Source organism: Paramormyrops kingsleyae, chromosome 4 (genome assembly GCF_048594095.1).
Source record: "Paramormyrops kingsleyae isolate MSU_618 chromosome 4, PKINGS_0.4, whole genome shotgun sequence".
Classification (NCBI taxonomy): Eukaryota; Metazoa; Chordata; class Actinopteri; order Osteoglossiformes; family Mormyridae; genus Paramormyrops; species Paramormyrops kingsleyae.
The window spans coordinates 46,117,244-46,133,055 of NC_132800.1; the positions used below are offsets into that span (position 1 = coordinate 46,117,244).

The following is a 15,812-nucleotide window of genomic DNA, read 5'->3' on the forward strand; positions in this document are numbered from 1 at the left end:
CAGCACTTTTGTTTTCAGTTGAGGGTTTATTGAGAGTCGCACCGAGAGAAGAGCAGACGTCGATGCGGCATTGATGTCAAGATGTCTTTGAGAAAGTCGTTATTAAAATGAGGAAGAAATCGGTGAGTTGTATACGATTGCTACGAGTACTTTCTGCAAAAGTGGGCGGGGACTGCCGTCTTTGTACAAATAAAGGTAATTTGTGAAATGAAAGGGTAGTGACATCTTTACATTCGTGGCAAGACGCAGGGCCCTCTGGATAAGGTGAAACTAAGAAAAAGCTTACGGCACTTGGTATTCCCGGGCAGTCTCCCAACCAAGTACTAACCAAGCCCGGCCCCGCTTAGCTTCCGAGATCAGACGAGATCGGGCGCAGTCGGAACGGTATGGCCGTAAGCAAGGGAAGCGGCCAGAATCAGCACTTTTGTTTTCAGTTGAGGGTTTATTGAGAGTCGCACCGAGAGAAGAGCAGACGTCGATGCGGCATTGATGTCAAGATGTCTTTGAGAAAGTCGTTATTAAAATGAGGAAGAAATCGGTGAGTTGTATACGATTGCTACGAGTACTTTCTGCAAAAGTGGGCGGGGACTGCCGTCTTTGTACAAATAAAGGTAATTTGTGAAATGAAAGGGTAGTGACATCTTTACATTCGTGGCAAGACGCAGGGCCCTCTGGATAAGGTGAAACTAAGAAAAAGCTTACGGCACTTGGTATTCCCGGGCAGTCTCCCAACCAAGTACTAACCAAGCCCGGCCCCGCTTAGCTTCCGAGATCAGACGAGATCGGGCGCAGTCGGAACGGTATGGCCGTAAGCGAGGAAAGCGGCCAGAATCAGCACTTTTGTTTTCAGTTGAGGGTTTATTGAGAGTCGCACCGAGAGAAGAGCAGACGTCGATGCGGCATTGATGTCAAGATGTCTTTGAGAAAGTCGTTATTAAAATGAGGAAGAAATCGGTGAGTTGTATACGATTGCTACGAGTACTTTCTGCAAAAGTGGGCGGGGACTGCCGTCTTTGTACAAATAAAGGTAATTTGTGAAATGAAAGGGTAGTGACATCTTTACATTCGTGGCAAGACGCAGGGCCCTCTGGATAAGGTGAAACTAAGAAAAAGCTTACGGCACTTGGTATTCCCGGGCAGTCTCCCAACCAAGTACTAACCAAGCCCGGCCCCGCTTAGCTTCCGAGATCAGACGAGATCGGGCGCAGTCGGAACGGTATGGCCGTAAGCGAGGGAAGCGGCCAGAATCAGCACTTTTGTTTTCAGTTGAGGGTTTATTGAGAGTCACACCGAGAGAAGAGCAGACGTCGATGCGGCATTGATGTCAAGATGTCTTTGAGAAAGTCGTTATTAAAATGAGGAAGAAATCGGTGAGTTGTATACGATTGCTACGAGTACTTTCTGCAAAAGTGGGCGGGGACTGCCGTCTTTGTACAAATAAAGGTAATTTGTGAAATGAAAGGGTAGTGACATCTTTACATTCGTGGCAAGACGCAGGGCCCTCTGGATAAGGTGAAACTAAGAAAAAGCTTACGGCACTTGGTATTCCCAGGCAGTCTCCCAACCAAGTACTAACCAAGCCCGGCCCCGCTTAGCTTCCGAGATCGGGCGCAGTCGGAACGGTATGGCCGTAAGCGAGGGAAGCGGCCAGAATCAGCACTTTTGTTTTCAGTTGAGGGTTTATTGAGAGTCGCACCGAGAGAAGAGCAGACGTCGATGCGGCATTGATGTCAAGATGTCTTTGAGAAAGTCGTTATTAAAATGAGGAAGAAATCGGTGAGTTGTATACGATTGCTACGAGTACTTTCTGCAAAAGTGGGCGGGGACTGCCGTCTTTGTACAAATAAAGGTAATTTGTGAAATGAAAGGGTAGTGACATCTTTACATTCGTGGCAAGACGCAGGGCCCTCTGGATAAGGTGAAACTAAGAAAAAGCTTACGGCACTTGGTATTCCCAGGCAGTCTCCCAACCAAGTACTAATCAAGCCCGGCCCCGCTTAGCTTCCGAGATCGGGCGCAGTCGGAACGGTATGGCCGTAAGCGAGGGAAGCGGCCAGAATCAGCACTTTTGTTTTCAGTTGAGGGTTTATTGAGAGTCGCACCGAGAGAAGAGCAGACGTCGATGCGGCATTGATGTCAAGATGTCTTTGAGAAAGTCGTTATTAAAATGAGGAAGAAATCGGTGAGTTGTATACGATTGCTACGAGTACTTTCTGCAAAAGTGGGCGGGGACTGCCGTCTTTGTACAAATAAAGGTAATTTGTGAAATGAAAGGGTAGTGACATCTTTACATTCGTGGCAAGACGCAGGGCCCTCTGGATAAGGTGAAACTAAGAAAAAGCTTACGGCACTTGGTATTCCCGGGCAGTCTCCCAACCAAGTACTAACCAAGCCCGGCCCCGCTTAGCTTCCGAGATCGGGCGCAGTCGGAACGGTATGGCCGTAAGCGAGGGAAGCGGCCAGAATCAGCACTTTTGTTTTCAGTTGAGGGTTTATTGAGAGTCGCACCGAGAGAAGAGCAGACGTCGATGCGGCATTGATGTCAAGATGTCTTTGAGAAAGTCGTTATTAAAATGAGGAAGAAATCGGTGAGTTGTATACGATTGCTACGAGTACTTTCTGCAAAAGTGGGCGGGGACTGCCGTCTTTGTACAAATAAAGGTAATTTGTGAAATGAAAGGGTAGTGACATCTTTACATTCGTGGCAAGACGCAGGGCCCTCTGGATAAGGTGAAACTAAGAAAAAGCTTACGGCACTTGGTATTCCCGGGCAGTCTCCCAACCAAGTACTAACCAAGCCCGGCCCCGCTTAGCTTCCGAGATCGGGCGCAGTCGGAACGGTATGGCCGTAAGCGAGGGAAGCGGCCAGAATCAGCACTTTTGTTTTCAGTTGAGGGTTTATTGAGAGTCGCACCGAGAGAAGAGCAGACGTCGATGCGGCATTGATGTCAAGATGTCTTTGAGAAAGTCGTTATTAAAATGAGGAAGAAATCGGTGAGTTGTATACGATTGCTACGAGTACTTTCTGCAAAAGTGGGCGGGGACTGCCGTCTTTGTACAAATAAAGGTAATTTGTGAAATGAAAGGGTAGTGACATCTTTACATTCGTGGCAAGACGCAGGGCCCTCTGGATAAGGTGAAACTAAGAAAAAGCTTACGGCACTTGGTATTCCCGGGCAGTCTCCCAACCAAGTACTAACCAAGCCCGGCCCCGCTTAGCTTCCGAGATCAGACGAGATCGGGCGCAGTCGGAACGGTATGGCCGTAAGCGAGGGAAGCGGCCAGAATCAGCACTTTTGTTTTCAGTTGAGGGTTTATTGAGAGTCACACCGAGAGAAGAGCAGACGTCGATGCGGCATTGATGTCAAGATGTCTTTGAGAAAGTCGTTATTAAAATGAGGAAGAAATCGGTGAGTTGTATACGATTGCTACGAGTACTTTCTGCAAAAGTGGGCGGGGACTGCCGTCTTTGTACAAATAAAGGTAATTTGTGAAATGAAAGGGTAGTGACATCTTTACATTCGTGGCAAGACGCAGGGCCCTCTGGATAAGGTGAAACTAAGAAAAAGCTTACGGCACTTGGTATTCCCAGGCAGTCTCCCAACCAAGTACTAACCAAGCCCGGCCCCGCTTAGCTTCCGAGATCGGGCGCAGTCGGAACGGTATGGCCGTAAGCGAGGGAAGCGGCCAGAATCAGCACTTTTGTTTTCAGTTGAGGGTTTATTGAGAGTCGCACCGAGAGAAGAGCAGACGTCGATGCGGCATTGATGTCAAGATGTCTTTGAGAAAGTCGTTATTAAAATGAGGAAGAAATCGGTGAGTTGTATACGATTGCTACGAGTACTTTCTGCAAAAGTGGGCGGGGACTGCCGTCTTTGTACAAATAAAGGTAATTTGTGAAATGAAAGGGTAGTGACATCTTTACATTCGTGGCAAGACGCAGGGCCCTCTGGATAAGGTGAAACTAAGAAAAAGCTTACGGCACTTGGTATTCCCAGGCAGTCTCCCAACCAAGTACTAATCAAGCCCGGCCCCGCTTAGCTTCCGAGATCGGGCGCAGTCGGAACGGTATGGCCGTAAGCGAGGGAAGCGGCCAGAATCAGCACTTTTGTTTTCAGTTGAGGGTTTATTGAGAGTCGCACCGAGAGAAGAGCAGACGTCGATGCGGCATTGATGTCAAGATGTCTTTGAGAAAGTCGTTATTAAAATGAGGAAGAAATCGGTGAGTTGTATACGATTGCTACGAGTACTTTCTGCAAAAGTGGGCGGGGACTGCCGTCTTTGTACAAATAAAGGTAATTTGTGAAATGAAAGGGTAGTGACATCTTTACATTCGTGGCAAGACGCAGGGCCCTCTGGATAAGGTGAAACTAAGAAAAAGCTTACGGCACTTGGTATTCCCGGGCAGTCTCCCAACCAAGTACTAACCAAGCCCGGCCCCGCTTAGCTTCCGAGATCGGGCGCAGTCGGAACGGTATGGCCGTAAGCGAGGGAAGCGGCCAGAATCAGCACTTTTGTTTTCAGTTGAGGGTTTATTGAGAGTCGCACCGAGAGAAGAGCAGACGTCGATGCGGCATTGATGTCAAGATGTCTTTGAGAAAGTCGTTATTAAAATGAGGAAGAAATCGGTGAGTTGTATACGATTGCTACGAGTACTTTCTGCAAAAGTGGGCGGGGACTGCCGTCTTTGTACAAATAAAGGTAATTTGTGAAATGAAAGGGTAGTGACATCTTTACATTCGTGGCAAGACGCAGGGCCCTCTGGATAAGGTGAAACTAAGAAAAAGCTTACGGCACTTGGTATTCCCGGGCAGTCTCCCAACCAAGTACTAACCAAGCCCGGCCCCGCTTAGCTTCCGAGATCGGGCGCAGTCGGAACGGTATGGCCGTAAGCGAGGGAAGCGGCCAGAATCAGCACTTTTGTTTTCAGTTGAGGGTTTATTGAGAGTCGCACCGAGAGAAGAGCAGACGTCGATGCGGCATTGATGTCAAGATGTCTTTGAGAAAGTCGTTATTAAAATGAGGAAGAAATCGGTGAGTTGTATACGATTGCTACGAGTACTTTCTGCAAAAGTGGGCGGGGACTGCCGTCTTTGTACAAATAAAGGTAATTTGTGAAATGAAAGGGTAGTGACATCTTTACATTCGTGGCAAGACGCAGGGCCCTCTGGATAAGGTGAAACTAAGAAAAAGCTTACGGCACTTGGTATTCCCAGGCAGTCTCCCAACCAAGTACTAACCAAGGCCGGCCCCGCTTAGCTTCCGAGATCGGGCGCAGTCGGAACGGTATGGCCGTAAGCGAGGGAAGCGGCCAGAATCAGCACTTTTGTTTTCAGTTGAGGGTTTATTGAGAGTCGCACCGAGAGAAGAGCAGATGTCGATGCGGCATTGATGTCAAGATGTCTTTGAGAAAGTCGTTATTAAAATGAGGAAGAAATCGGTGAGTTGTATACGATTGCTACGAGTACTTTCTGCAAAAGTGGGCGGGGACTGCCGTCTTTGTACAAATAAAGGTAATTTGTGAAATGAAAGGGTAGTGACATCTTTACATTCGTGGCAAGACGCAGGGCCCTCTGGATAAGGTGAAACTAAGAAAAAGCTTACGTCACTTGGTATTCCCAGGCAGTCTCCCAACCAAGTACTAACCAAGGCCGGCCCCGCTTAGCTTCCGAGATCGGGCGCAGTCGGAACGGTATGGCCGTAAGCGAGGGAAGCGGCCAGAATCAGCACTTTTGTTTTCAGTTGAGGGTTTATTGAGAGTCGCACCGAGAGAAGAGCAGACGTCGATGCGGCATTGATGTCAAGATGTCTTTGAGAAAGTCGTTATTAAAATGAGGAAGAAATCGGTGAGTTGTATACGATTGCTACGAGTACTTTCTGCAAAAGTGGGCGGGGACTGCCGTCTTTGTACAAATAAAGGTAATTTGTGAAATGAAAGGGTAGTGACATCTTTACATTCGTGGCAAGACGCAGGGCCCTCTGGATAAGGTGAAACTAAGAAAAAGCTTACGGCACTTGGTATTCCCGGGCAGTCTCCCAACCAAGTACTAACCAAGGCCGGCCCCGCTTAGCTTCCGAGATCAGACGAGATCGGGCGCAGTCGGAACGGTATGGCCGTAAGCGAGGGAAGCGGCCAGAATCAGCACTTTTGTTTTCAGTTGAGGGTTTATTGAGAGTCGCACCGAGAGAAGAGCAGACGTCGATGCGGCATTGATGTCAAGATGTCTTTGAGAAAGTCGTTATTAAAATGAGGAAGAAATCGGTGAGTTGTATACGATTGCTACGAGTACTTTCTGCAAAAGTGGGCGGGGACTGCCGTCTTTGTACAAATAAAGGTAATTTGTGAAATGAAAGGGTAGTGACATCTTTACATTCGTGGCAAGACGCAGGGCCCTCTGGATAAGGTGAAACTAAGAAAAAGCTTACGGCACTTGGTATTCCCAGGCAGTCTCCCAACCAAGTACTAACCAAGGCCGGCCCCGCTTAGCTTCCGAGATCGGGCGCAGTCGGAACGGTATGGCCGTAAGCGAGGGAAGCGGCCAGAATCAGCACTTTTGTTTTCAGTTGAGGGTTTATTGAGAGTCGCACCGAGAGAAGAGCAGACGTCGATGCGGCATTGATGTCAAGATGTCTTTGAGAAAGTCGTTATTAAAATGAGGAAGAAATCGGTGAGTTGTATACGATTGCTACGAGTACTTTCTGCAAAAGTGGGCGGGGACTGCCGTCTTTGTACAAATAAAGGTAATTTGTGAAATGAAAGGGTAGTGACATCTTTACATTCGTGGCAAGACGCAGGGCCCTCTGGATAAGGTGAAACTAAGAAAAAGCTTACGGCACTTGGTATTCCCAGGCAGTCTCCCAACCAAGTACTAACCAAGGCCGGCCCCGCTTAGCTTCCGAGATCGGGCGCAGTCGGAACGGTATGGCCGTAAGCGAGGGAAGCGGCCAGAATCAGCACTTTTGTTTTCAGTTGAGGGTTTATTGAGAGTCGCACCGAGAGAAGAGCAGACGTCGATGCGGCATTGATGTCAAGATGTCTTTGAGAAAGTCGTTATTAAAATGAGGAAGAAATCGGTGAGTTGTATACGATTGCTACGAGTACTTTCTGCAAAAGTGGGCGGGGACTGCCGTCTTTGTACAAATAAAGGTAATTTGTGAAATGAAAGGGTAGTGACATCTTTACATTCGTGGCAAGACGCAGGGCCCTCTGGATAAGGTGAAACTAAAAAAAAGCTTACGGCACTTGGTATTCCCAGGCAGTCTCCCAACCAAGTACTAACCAAGGCCGGCCCCGCTTAGCTTCCGAGATCAGACGAGATCGGGCGCAGTCGGAACGGTATGGCCGTAAGCGAGGGAAGCGGCCAGAATCAGCACTTTTGTTTTCAGTTGAGGGTTTATTGAGAGTCGCACCGAGAGAAGAGCAGACGTCGATGCGGCATTGATGTCAAGATGTCTTTGAGAAAGTCGTTATTAAAATGAGGAAGAAATCGGTGAGTTGTATACGATTGCTACGAGTACTTTCTGCAAAAGTGGGCGGGGACTGCCGTCTTTGTACAAATAAAGGTAATTTGTGAAATGAAAGGGTAGTGACATCTTTACATTCGTGGCAAGACGCAGGGCCCTCGGGATAAGGTGAAACTAAGAAAAAGCTTACGGCACTTGGTATTCCCGGGCAGTCTCCCAACCAAGTACTAACCAAGGCCGGCCCCGCTTAGCTTCCGAGATCAGACGAGATCGGGCGCAGTCGGAACGGTATGGCCGTAAGCGAGGGAAGCGGCCAGAATCAGCACTTTTGTTTTCAGTTGAGGGTTTATTGAGAGTCGCACCGAGAGAAGAGCAGACGTCGATGCGGCATTGATGTCAAGATGTCTTTGAGAAAGTCGTTATTAAAATGAGGAAGAAATCGGTGAGTTGTATACGATTGCTACGAGTACTTTCTGCAAAAGTGGGCGGGGACTGCCGTCTTTGTACAAATAAAGGTAATTTGTGAAATGAAAGGGTAGTGACATCTTTACATTCGTGGCAAGACGCAGGGCCCTCTGGATAAGGTGAAACTAAGAAAAAGCTTACGGCACTTGGTATTCCCGGGCAGTCTCCCAACCAAGTACTAACCTAGCCCGGCCCCGCTTAGCTTCCGAGATCAGACGAGATCGGGCGCAGTCGGAACGGTATGGCCGTAAGCGAGGGAAGCGGCCAGAATCAGCACTTTTGTTTTCAGTTGAGGGTTTATTGAGAGTCGCACCGAGAGAAGAGCAGACGTCGATGCGGCATTGATGTCAAGATGTCTTTGAGAAAGTCGTTATTAAAATGAGGAAGAAATCGGTGAGTTGTATACGATTGCTACGAGTACTTTCTGCAAAAGTGGGCGGGGACTGCCGTCTTTGTACAAATAAAGGTAATTTGTGAAATGAAAGGGTAGTGACATCTTTACATTCGTGGCAAGACGCAGGGCCCTCTGGATAAGGTGAAACTAAGAAAAAGCTTACGGCACTTGGTATTCCCGGGCAGTCTCCCAACCAAGTACTAACCAAGGCCGGCCCCGCTTAGCTTCCGAGATCAGACGAGATCGGGCGCAGTCGGAACGGTATGGCCGTAAGCGAGGGAAGCGGCCAGAATCAGCACTTTTGTTTTCAGTTGAGGGTTTATTGAGAGTCGCACCGAGAGAAGAGCAGACGTCGATGCGGCATTGATGTCAAGATGTCTTTGAGAAAGTCGTTATTAAAATGAGGAAGAAATCGGTGAGTTGTATACGATTGCTACGAGTACTTTCTGCAAAAGTGGGCGGGGACTGCCGTCTTTGTACAAATAAAGGTAATTTGTGAAATGAAAGGGTAGTGACATCTTTACATTCGTGGCAAGACGCAGGGCCCTCTGGATAAGGTGAAACTAAGAAAAAGCTTACGGCACTTGGTATTCCCGGGCAGTCTCCCAACCAAGTACTAACCAAGCCCGGCCCCGCTTAGCTTCCGAGATCAGACGAGATCGGGCGCAGTCGGAACGGTATGGCCGTAAGCGAGGGAAGCGGCCAGAATCAGCACTTTTGTTTTCAGTTGAGGGTTTATTGAGAGTCGCACCGAGAGAAGAGCAGACGTCGATGCGGCATTGATGTCAAGATGTCTTTGAGAAAGTCGTTATTAAAATGAGGAAGAAATCGGTGAGTTGTATACGATTGCTACGAGTACTTTCTGCAAAAGTGGGCGGGGACTGCCGTCTTTGTACAAATAAAGGTAATTTGTGAAATGAAAGGGTAGTGACATCTTTACATTCGTGGCAAGACGCAGGGCCCTCTGGATAAGGTGAAACTAAGAAAAAGCTTACGGCACTTGGTATTCCCGGGCAGTCTCCCAACCAAGTACTAACCAAGCCCGGCCCCGCTTAGCTTCCGAGATCAGACGAGATCGGGCGCAGTCGGAACGGTATGGCCGTAAGCGAGGGAAGCGGCCAGAATCAGCACTTTTGTTTTCAGTTGAGGGTTTATTGAGAGTCGCACCGAGAGAAGAGCAGACGTCGATGCGGCATTGATGTCAAGATGTCTTTGAGAAAGTCGTTATTAAAATGAGGAAGAAATCGGTGAGTTGTATACGATTGCTACGAGTACTTTCTGCAAAAGTGGGCGGGGACTGCCGTCTTTGTACAAATAAAGGTAATTTGTGAAATGAAAGGGTAGTGACATCTTTACATTCGTGGCAAGACGCAGGGCCCTCTGGATAAGGTGAAACTAAGAAAAAGCTTACGGCACTTGGTATTCCCAGGCAGTCTCCCAACCAAGTACTAATCAAGCCCGGCCCCGCTTAGCTTCCGAGATCGGGCGCAGTCGGAACGGTATGGCCGTAAGCGAGGGAAGCGGCCAGAATCAGCACTTTTGTTTTCAGTTGAGGGTTTATTGAGAGTCGCACCGAGAGAAGAGCAGACGTCGATGCGGCATTGATGTCAAGATGTCTTTGAGAAAGTCGTTATTAAAATGAGGAAGAAATCGGTGAGTTGTATACGATTGCTACGAGTACTTTCTGCAAAAGTGGGCGGGGACTGCCGTCTTTGTACAAATAAAGGTAATTTGTGAAATGAAAGGGTAGTGACATCTTTACATTCGTGGCAAGACGCAGGGCCCTCTGGATAAGGTGAAACTAAGAAAAAGCTTACGGCACTTGGTATTCCCGGGCAGTCTCCCAACCAAGTACTAACCAAGCCCGGCCCCGCTTAGCTTCCGAGATCGGGCGCAGTCGGAACGGTATGGCCGTAAGCGAGGGAAGCGGCCAGAATCAGCACTTTTGTTTTCAGTTGAGGGTTTATTGAGAGTCGCACCGAGAGAAGAGCAGACGTCGATGCGGCATTGATGTCAAGATGTCTTTGAGAAAGTCGTTATTAAAATGAGGAAGAAATCGGTGAGTTGTATACGATTGCTACGAGTACTTTCTGCAAAAGTGGGCGGGGACTGCCGTCTTTGTACAAATAAAGGTAATTTGTGAAATGAAAGGGTAGTGACATCTTTACATTCGTGGCAAGACGCAGGGCCCTCTGGATAAGGTGAAACTAAGAAAAAGCTTACGGCACTTGGTATTCCCAGGCAGTCTCCCAACCAAGTACTAACCAAGGCCGGCCCCGCTTAGCTTCCGAGATCGGGCGCAGTCGGAACGGTATGGCCGTAAGCGAGGGAAGCGGCCAGAATCAGCACTTTTGTTTTCAGTTGAGGGTTTATTGAGAGTCGCACCGAGAGAAGAGCAGACGTCGATGCGGCATTGATGTCAAGATGTCTTTGAGAAAGTCGTTATTAAAATGAGGAAGAAATCGGTGAGTTGTATACGATTGCTACGAGTACTTTCTGCAAAAGTGGGCGGGGACTGCCGTCTTTGTACAAATAAAGGTAATTTGTGAAATGAAAGGGTAGTGACATCTTTACATTCGTGGCAAGACGCAGGGCCCTCTGGATAAGGTGAAACTAAGAAAAAGCTTACGGCACTTGGTATTCCCGGGCAGTCTCCCAACCAAGTACTAACCAAGCCCGGCCCCGCTTCGCTTCCGAGATCAGACGAGATCGGGCGCAGTCGGAACGGTATGGCCGTAAGCGAGGGAAGCGGCCAGAATCAGCACTTTTGTTTTCAGTTGAGGGTTTATTGAGAGTCGCACCGAGAGAAGAGCAGACGTCGATGCGGCATTGATGTCAAGATGTCTTTGAGAAAGTCGTTATTAAAATGAGGAAGAAATCGGTGAGTTGTATACGATTGCTACGAGTACTTTCTGCAAAAGTGGGCGGGGACTGCCGTCTTTGTACAAATAAAGGTAATTTGTGAAATGAAAGGGTAGTGACATCTTTACATTCGTGGCAAGACGCAGGGCCCTCTGGATAAGGTGAAACTAAGAAAAAGCTTACGGCACTTGGTATTCCCGGGCAGTCTCCCAACCAAGTACTAACCAAGCCCGGCCCCGCTTAGCTTCCGAGATCAGACGAGATCGGGCGCAGTCGGAACGGTATGGCCGTAAGCGAGGGAAGCGGCCAGAATCAGCACTTTTGTTTTCAGTTGAGGGTTTATTGAGAGTCGCACCGAGAGAAGAGCAGACGTCGATGCGGCATTGATGTCAAGATGTCTTTGAGAAAGTCGTTATTATAATGAGGAAGAAATCGGTGAGTTGTATACGATTGCTACGAGTACTTTCTGCAAAAGTGGGCGGGGACTGCCGTCTTTGTACAAATAAAGGTAATTTGTGAAATGAAAGGGTAGTGACATCTTTACATTCGTGGCAAGACGCAGGGCCCTCTGGATAAGGTGAAACTAAGAAAAAGCTTACGGCACTTGGTATTCCCGGGCAGTCTCCCAACCAAGAACTAACCAAGCCCGGCCCCGCTTAGCTTCCGAGATCAGACGAGATCGGGCGCAGTCGGAACGGTATGGCCGTAAGCGAGGGAAGCGGCCAGAATCAGCACTTTTGTTTTCAGTTGAGGGTTTATTGAGAGTCGCACCGAGAGAAGAGCAGACGTCGATGCGGCATTGATGTCAAGATGTCTTTGAGAAAGTCGTTATTAAAATGAGGAAGAAATCGGTGAGTTGTATACGATTGCTACGAGTACTTTCTGCAAAAGTGGGCGGGGACTGCCGTCTTTGTACAAATAAAGGTAATTTGTGAAATGAAAGGGTAGTGACATCTTTACCTTCGTGGCAAGACGCAGGGCCCTCTGGATAAGGTGAAACTAAGAAAAAGCTTACGGCACTTGGTATTCCCGGGCAGTCTCCCAACCAAGTACTAACCAAGCCCGGCCCCGCTTAGCTTCCGAGATCAGACGAGATCGGGCGCAGTCGGAACGGAATGGCCGTAAGCGAGGGAAGCGGCCAGAATCAGCACTTTTGTTTTCAGTTGAGGGTTTATTGAGAGTCGCACCGAGAGAAGAGCAGACGTCGATGCGGCATTGATGTCAAGATGTCTTTGAGAAAGTCGTTATTAAAATGAGGAAGAAATCGGTGAGTTGTATACGATTGCTACGAGTACTTTCTGCAAAAGTGGGCGGGGACTGCCGTCTTTGTACAAATAAAGGTAATTTGTGAAATGAAAGGGTAGTGACATCTTTACATTCGTGGCAAGACGCAGGGCCCTCTGGATAAGGTGAAACTAAGAAAAAGCTTACGGCACTTGGTATTCCCGGGCAGTCTCCCAACCAAGTACTAACCAAGCCCGGCCCCGCTTAGCTTCCGAGATCAGACGAGATCGGGCGCAGTCGGAACGGTATGGCCGTAAGCGAGGGAAGCGGCCAGAATCAGCACTTTTGTTTTCAGTTGAGGGTTTATTGAGAGTCGCACCGAGAGAAGAGCAGACGTCGATGCGGCATTGATGTCAAGATGTCTTTGAGAAAGTCGTTATTAAAATGAGGAAGAAATCGGTGAGTTGTATACGATTGCTACGAGTACTTTCTGCAAAAGTGGGCGGGGACTGCCGTCTTTGTACAAATAAAGGTAATTTGTGAAATGAAAGGGTAGTGACATCTTTACATTCGTGGCAAGACGCAGGGCCCTCTGGATAAGGTGAAACTAAGAAAAAGCTTACGGCACTTGGTATTCCCGGGCAGTCTCCCAACCAAGTACTAACCAAGCCCGGCCCCGCTTAGCTTCCGAGATCAGACGAGATCGGGCGCAGTCGGAACGGAATGGCCGTAAGCGAGGGAAGCGGCCAGAATCAGCACTTTTGTTTTCAGTTGAGGGTTTATTGAGAGTCGCACCGAGAGAAGAGCAGACGTCGATGCGGCATTGATGTCAAGATGTCTTTGAGAAAGTCGTTATTAAAATGAGGAAGAAATCGGTGAGTTGTATACGATTGCTACGAGTACTTTCTGCAAAAGTGGGCGGGGACTGCCGTCTTTGTACAAATAAAGGTAATTTGTGAAATGAAAGGGTAGTGACATCTTTACATTCGTGGCAAGACGCAGGGCCCTCTGGATAAGGTGAAACTAAGAAAAAGCTTACGGCACTTGGTATTCCCGGGCAGTCTCCCAACCAAGTACTAACCAAGCCCGGCCCCGCTTAGCTTCCGAGATCAGACGAGATCGGGCGCAGTCGGAACGGTATGGCCGTAAGCGAGGGAAGCGGCCAGAATCAGCACTTTTGTTTTCAGTTGAGGGTTTATTGAGAGTCGCACCGAGAGAAGAGCAGACGTCGATGCGGCATTGATGTCAAGATGTCTTTGAGAAAGTCGTTATTAAAATGAGGAAGAAATCGGTGAGTTGTATACGATTGCTACGAGTACTTTCTGCAAAAGTGGGCGGGGACTGCCGTCTTTGTACAAATAAAGGTAATTTGTGAAATGAAAGGGTAGTGACATCTTTACATTCGTGGCAAGACGCAGGGCCCTCTGGATAAGGTGAAACTAAGAAAAAGCTTACGGCACTTGGTATTCCCGGGCAGTCTCCCAACCAAGTACTAACCAAGCCCGGCCCCGCTTAGCTTCCGAGATCAGACGAGATCGGGCGCAGTCGGAACGGAATGGCCGTAAGCGAGGGAAGCGGCCAGAATCAGCACTTTTGTTTTCAGTTGAGGGTTTATTGAGAGTCGCACCGAGAGAAGAGCAGACGTCGATGCGGCATTGATGTCAAGATGTCTTTGAGAAAGTCGTTATTAAAATGAGGAAGAAATCGGTGAGTTGTATACGATTGCTACGAGTACTTTCTGCAAAAGTGGGCGGGGACTGCCGTCTTTGTACAAATAAAGGTAATTTGTGAAATGAAAGGGTAGTGACATCTTTACATTCGTGGCAAGACGCAGGGCCCTCTGGATAAGGTGAAACTAAGAAAAAGCTTACGGCACTTGGTATTCCCGGGCAGTCTCCCAACCAAGTACTAACCAAGCCCGGCCCCGCTTAGCTTCCAAGATCAGACGAGATCGGGCGCAGTCGGAACGGTATGGCCGTAAGCAAGGGAAGCGGCCAGAATCAGCACTTTTGTTTTCAGTTGAGGGTTTATTGATAGTCGCACCGAGAGAAGAGCAGACGTCGATGCGGCATTGATGTCAAGATGTCTTTGAGAAAGTCGTTATTAAAATGAGGAAGAAATCGGTGAGTTGTATACGATTGCTACGAGTACTTTCTGCAAAAGTGGGCGGGGACTGCCGTCTTTGTACAAATAAAGGTAATTTGTGAAATGAAAGGGTAGTGACATCTTTACATTCGTGGCAAGACGCAGGGCCCTCTGGATAAGGTGAAACTAAGAAAAAGCTTACGGCACTTGGTATTCCCGGGCAGTCTCCCAACCAAGTACTAACCAAGCCCGGCCCCGCTTAGCTTCCGAGATCAGACGAGATCGGGCGCAGTCGGAACGGTATGGCCGTAAGCGAGGAAAGCGGCCAGAATCAGCACTTTTGTTTTCAGTTGAGGGTTTATTGAGAGTCGCACCGAGAGAAGAGCAGACGTCGATGCGGCATTGATGTCAAGATGTCTTTGAGAAAGTCGTTATTAAAATGAGGAAGAAATCGGTGAGTTGTATACGATTGCTACGAGTACTTTCTGCAAAAGTGGGCGGGGACTGCCGTCTTTGTACAAATAAAGGTAATTTGTGAAATGAAAGGGTAGTGACATCTTTACATTCGTGGCAAGACGCAGGGCCCTCTGGATAAGGTGAAACTAAGAAAAAGCTTACGGCACTTGGTATTCCCGGGCAGTCTCCCAACCAAGTACTAACCAAGCCCGGCCCCGCTTAGCTTCCGAGATCAGACGAGATCGGGCGCAGTCGGAACGGAATGGCCGTAAGCAAGGGAAGCGGCCAGAATCAGCACTTTTGTTTTCAGTTGAGGGTTTATTGAGAGTCGCACCGAGAGAAGAGCAGACGTCGATGCGGCATTGATGTCAAGATGTCTTTGAGAAAGTCGTTATTAAAATGAGGAAGAAATCGGTGAGTTGTATACGATTGCTACGAGTACTTTCTGCAAAAGTGGGCGGGGACTGCCGTCTTTGTACAAATAAAGGTAATTTGTGAAATGAAAGGGTAGTGACATCTTTACATTCGTGGCAAGACGCAGGGCCCTCTGGATAAGGTGAAACTAAGAAAAAGCTTACGGCACTTGGTATTCCCGGGCAGTCTCCCAACCAAGTACTAACCAAGCCCGGCCCCGCTTAGCTTCCAAGATCAGACGAGATCGGGCGCAGTCGGAACGGTATGGCCGTAAGCAAGGGAAGCGGCCAGAATCAGCACTTTTGTTTTCAGTTGAGGGTTTATTGAGAGTCGCACCGAGAGAAGAGCAGACGTCGATGCGGCATTGATGTCAAGATGTCTTTGAGAAAGTCGTTATTAAAATGAGGAAGAAATCGGTGAGTTGTATACGATTGCTACGAGTACTTTC

General features: G+C 48.3%; 23 non-coding genes and 15 pseudogenes across 23 annotated transcripts; all 38 read right to left on the minus strand.

Annotated features, from left to right (window-relative positions):
• Positions 1-279: 279 nt before the first annotated feature.
• LOC140589298 (5S ribosomal RNA) lies at positions 280-398 on the minus strand. The gene has a single exon (XR_011990475.1). It is a non-coding gene; the product is annotated as a 5S ribosomal RNA (ribosomal RNA).
• A 297-nt stretch (positions 399-695) lies between these two features.
• On the minus strand, positions 696-814 carry LOC140589299 (5S ribosomal RNA). Its single transcript, XR_011990476.1, has one exon. It is a non-coding gene; the product is annotated as a 5S ribosomal RNA (ribosomal RNA).
• A 297-nt stretch (positions 815-1,111) lies between these two features.
• On the minus strand, positions 1,112-1,230 carry LOC140589301 (5S ribosomal RNA). The gene has a single exon (XR_011990478.1). It is a non-coding gene; the product is annotated as a 5S ribosomal RNA (ribosomal RNA).
• A 297-nt stretch (positions 1,231-1,527) lies between these two features.
• LOC140590261 (5S ribosomal RNA) lies at positions 1,528-1,636 on the minus strand (annotated as a pseudogene).
• A 297-nt stretch (positions 1,637-1,933) lies between these two features.
• On the minus strand, positions 1,934-2,042 carry LOC140590280 (5S ribosomal RNA; annotated as a pseudogene).
• A 297-nt stretch (positions 2,043-2,339) lies between these two features.
• LOC140590294 (5S ribosomal RNA) lies at positions 2,340-2,448 on the minus strand (annotated as a pseudogene).
• A 297-nt stretch (positions 2,449-2,745) lies between these two features.
• Positions 2,746-2,854, minus strand: LOC140590295 (5S ribosomal RNA; annotated as a pseudogene).
• A 297-nt stretch (positions 2,855-3,151) lies between these two features.
• LOC140589302 (5S ribosomal RNA) lies at positions 3,152-3,270 on the minus strand. Its single transcript, XR_011990479.1, has one exon. It is a non-coding gene; the product is annotated as a 5S ribosomal RNA (ribosomal RNA).
• Positions 3,271-3,567: 297 nt separating this feature from the next.
• Positions 3,568-3,676, minus strand: LOC140590262 (5S ribosomal RNA; annotated as a pseudogene).
• Positions 3,677-3,973: 297 nt separating this feature from the next.
• LOC140590281 (5S ribosomal RNA) lies at positions 3,974-4,082 on the minus strand (annotated as a pseudogene).
• A 297-nt stretch (positions 4,083-4,379) lies between these two features.
• On the minus strand, positions 4,380-4,488 carry LOC140590296 (5S ribosomal RNA; annotated as a pseudogene).
• Positions 4,489-4,785: 297 nt separating this feature from the next.
• LOC140590297 (5S ribosomal RNA) lies at positions 4,786-4,894 on the minus strand (annotated as a pseudogene).
• A 297-nt stretch (positions 4,895-5,191) lies between these two features.
• Positions 5,192-5,300, minus strand: LOC140590346 (5S ribosomal RNA; annotated as a pseudogene).
• A 297-nt stretch (positions 5,301-5,597) lies between these two features.
• Positions 5,598-5,706, minus strand: LOC140590393 (5S ribosomal RNA; annotated as a pseudogene).
• A 297-nt stretch (positions 5,707-6,003) lies between these two features.
• On the minus strand, positions 6,004-6,122 carry LOC140589862 (5S ribosomal RNA). Its single transcript, XR_011991041.1, has one exon. It is a non-coding gene; the product is annotated as a 5S ribosomal RNA (ribosomal RNA).
• Positions 6,123-6,419: 297 nt separating this feature from the next.
• On the minus strand, positions 6,420-6,528 carry LOC140590347 (5S ribosomal RNA; annotated as a pseudogene).
• Positions 6,529-6,825: 297 nt separating this feature from the next.
• On the minus strand, positions 6,826-6,934 carry LOC140590348 (5S ribosomal RNA; annotated as a pseudogene).
• A 297-nt stretch (positions 6,935-7,231) lies between these two features.
• On the minus strand, positions 7,232-7,350 carry LOC140589702 (5S ribosomal RNA). The gene has a single exon (XR_011990881.1). It is a non-coding gene; the product is annotated as a 5S ribosomal RNA (ribosomal RNA).
• Positions 7,351-7,647: 297 nt separating this feature from the next.
• LOC140589863 (5S ribosomal RNA) lies at positions 7,648-7,766 on the minus strand. Its single transcript, XR_011991042.1, has one exon. It is a non-coding gene; the product is annotated as a 5S ribosomal RNA (ribosomal RNA).
• A 297-nt stretch (positions 7,767-8,063) lies between these two features.
• LOC140589130 (5S ribosomal RNA) lies at positions 8,064-8,182 on the minus strand. The gene has a single exon (XR_011990307.1). It is a non-coding gene; the product is annotated as a 5S ribosomal RNA (ribosomal RNA).
• A 297-nt stretch (positions 8,183-8,479) lies between these two features.
• LOC140589864 (5S ribosomal RNA) lies at positions 8,480-8,598 on the minus strand. The gene has a single exon (XR_011991043.1). It is a non-coding gene; the product is annotated as a 5S ribosomal RNA (ribosomal RNA).
• A 297-nt stretch (positions 8,599-8,895) lies between these two features.
• LOC140589303 (5S ribosomal RNA) lies at positions 8,896-9,014 on the minus strand. Its single transcript, XR_011990480.1, has one exon. It is a non-coding gene; the product is annotated as a 5S ribosomal RNA (ribosomal RNA).
• A 297-nt stretch (positions 9,015-9,311) lies between these two features.
• On the minus strand, positions 9,312-9,430 carry LOC140589304 (5S ribosomal RNA). Its single transcript, XR_011990481.1, has one exon. It is a non-coding gene; the product is annotated as a 5S ribosomal RNA (ribosomal RNA).
• Positions 9,431-9,727: 297 nt separating this feature from the next.
• Positions 9,728-9,836, minus strand: LOC140590282 (5S ribosomal RNA; annotated as a pseudogene).
• Positions 9,837-10,133: 297 nt separating this feature from the next.
• LOC140590298 (5S ribosomal RNA) lies at positions 10,134-10,242 on the minus strand (annotated as a pseudogene).
• A 297-nt stretch (positions 10,243-10,539) lies between these two features.
• On the minus strand, positions 10,540-10,648 carry LOC140590349 (5S ribosomal RNA; annotated as a pseudogene).
• Positions 10,649-10,945: 297 nt separating this feature from the next.
• Positions 10,946-11,064, minus strand: LOC140589563 (5S ribosomal RNA). Its single transcript, XR_011990742.1, has one exon. It is a non-coding gene; the product is annotated as a 5S ribosomal RNA (ribosomal RNA).
• Positions 11,065-11,361: 297 nt separating this feature from the next.
• Positions 11,362-11,480, minus strand: LOC140589305 (5S ribosomal RNA). Its single transcript, XR_011990482.1, has one exon. It is a non-coding gene; the product is annotated as a 5S ribosomal RNA (ribosomal RNA).
• Positions 11,481-11,777: 297 nt separating this feature from the next.
• Positions 11,778-11,896, minus strand: LOC140589849 (5S ribosomal RNA). Its single transcript, XR_011991028.1, has one exon. It is a non-coding gene; the product is annotated as a 5S ribosomal RNA (ribosomal RNA).
• A 297-nt stretch (positions 11,897-12,193) lies between these two features.
• Positions 12,194-12,312, minus strand: LOC140589631 (5S ribosomal RNA). Its single transcript, XR_011990810.1, has one exon. It is a non-coding gene; the product is annotated as a 5S ribosomal RNA (ribosomal RNA).
• A 297-nt stretch (positions 12,313-12,609) lies between these two features.
• Positions 12,610-12,728, minus strand: LOC140589306 (5S ribosomal RNA). Its single transcript, XR_011990483.1, has one exon. It is a non-coding gene; the product is annotated as a 5S ribosomal RNA (ribosomal RNA).
• Positions 12,729-13,025: 297 nt separating this feature from the next.
• Positions 13,026-13,144, minus strand: LOC140589632 (5S ribosomal RNA). The gene has a single exon (XR_011990811.1). It is a non-coding gene; the product is annotated as a 5S ribosomal RNA (ribosomal RNA).
• Positions 13,145-13,441: 297 nt separating this feature from the next.
• LOC140589307 (5S ribosomal RNA) lies at positions 13,442-13,560 on the minus strand. The gene has a single exon (XR_011990484.1). It is a non-coding gene; the product is annotated as a 5S ribosomal RNA (ribosomal RNA).
• Positions 13,561-13,857: 297 nt separating this feature from the next.
• On the minus strand, positions 13,858-13,976 carry LOC140589634 (5S ribosomal RNA). The gene has a single exon (XR_011990813.1). It is a non-coding gene; the product is annotated as a 5S ribosomal RNA (ribosomal RNA).
• A 297-nt stretch (positions 13,977-14,273) lies between these two features.
• On the minus strand, positions 14,274-14,392 carry LOC140589712 (5S ribosomal RNA). The gene has a single exon (XR_011990891.1). It is a non-coding gene; the product is annotated as a 5S ribosomal RNA (ribosomal RNA).
• Positions 14,393-14,689: 297 nt separating this feature from the next.
• LOC140589308 (5S ribosomal RNA) lies at positions 14,690-14,808 on the minus strand. The gene has a single exon (XR_011990485.1). It is a non-coding gene; the product is annotated as a 5S ribosomal RNA (ribosomal RNA).
• A 297-nt stretch (positions 14,809-15,105) lies between these two features.
• Positions 15,106-15,224, minus strand: LOC140589635 (5S ribosomal RNA). The gene has a single exon (XR_011990814.1). It is a non-coding gene; the product is annotated as a 5S ribosomal RNA (ribosomal RNA).
• Positions 15,225-15,521: 297 nt separating this feature from the next.
• LOC140589713 (5S ribosomal RNA) lies at positions 15,522-15,640 on the minus strand. Its single transcript, XR_011990892.1, has one exon. It is a non-coding gene; the product is annotated as a 5S ribosomal RNA (ribosomal RNA).
• Positions 15,641-15,812: the final 172 nt, after the last annotated feature.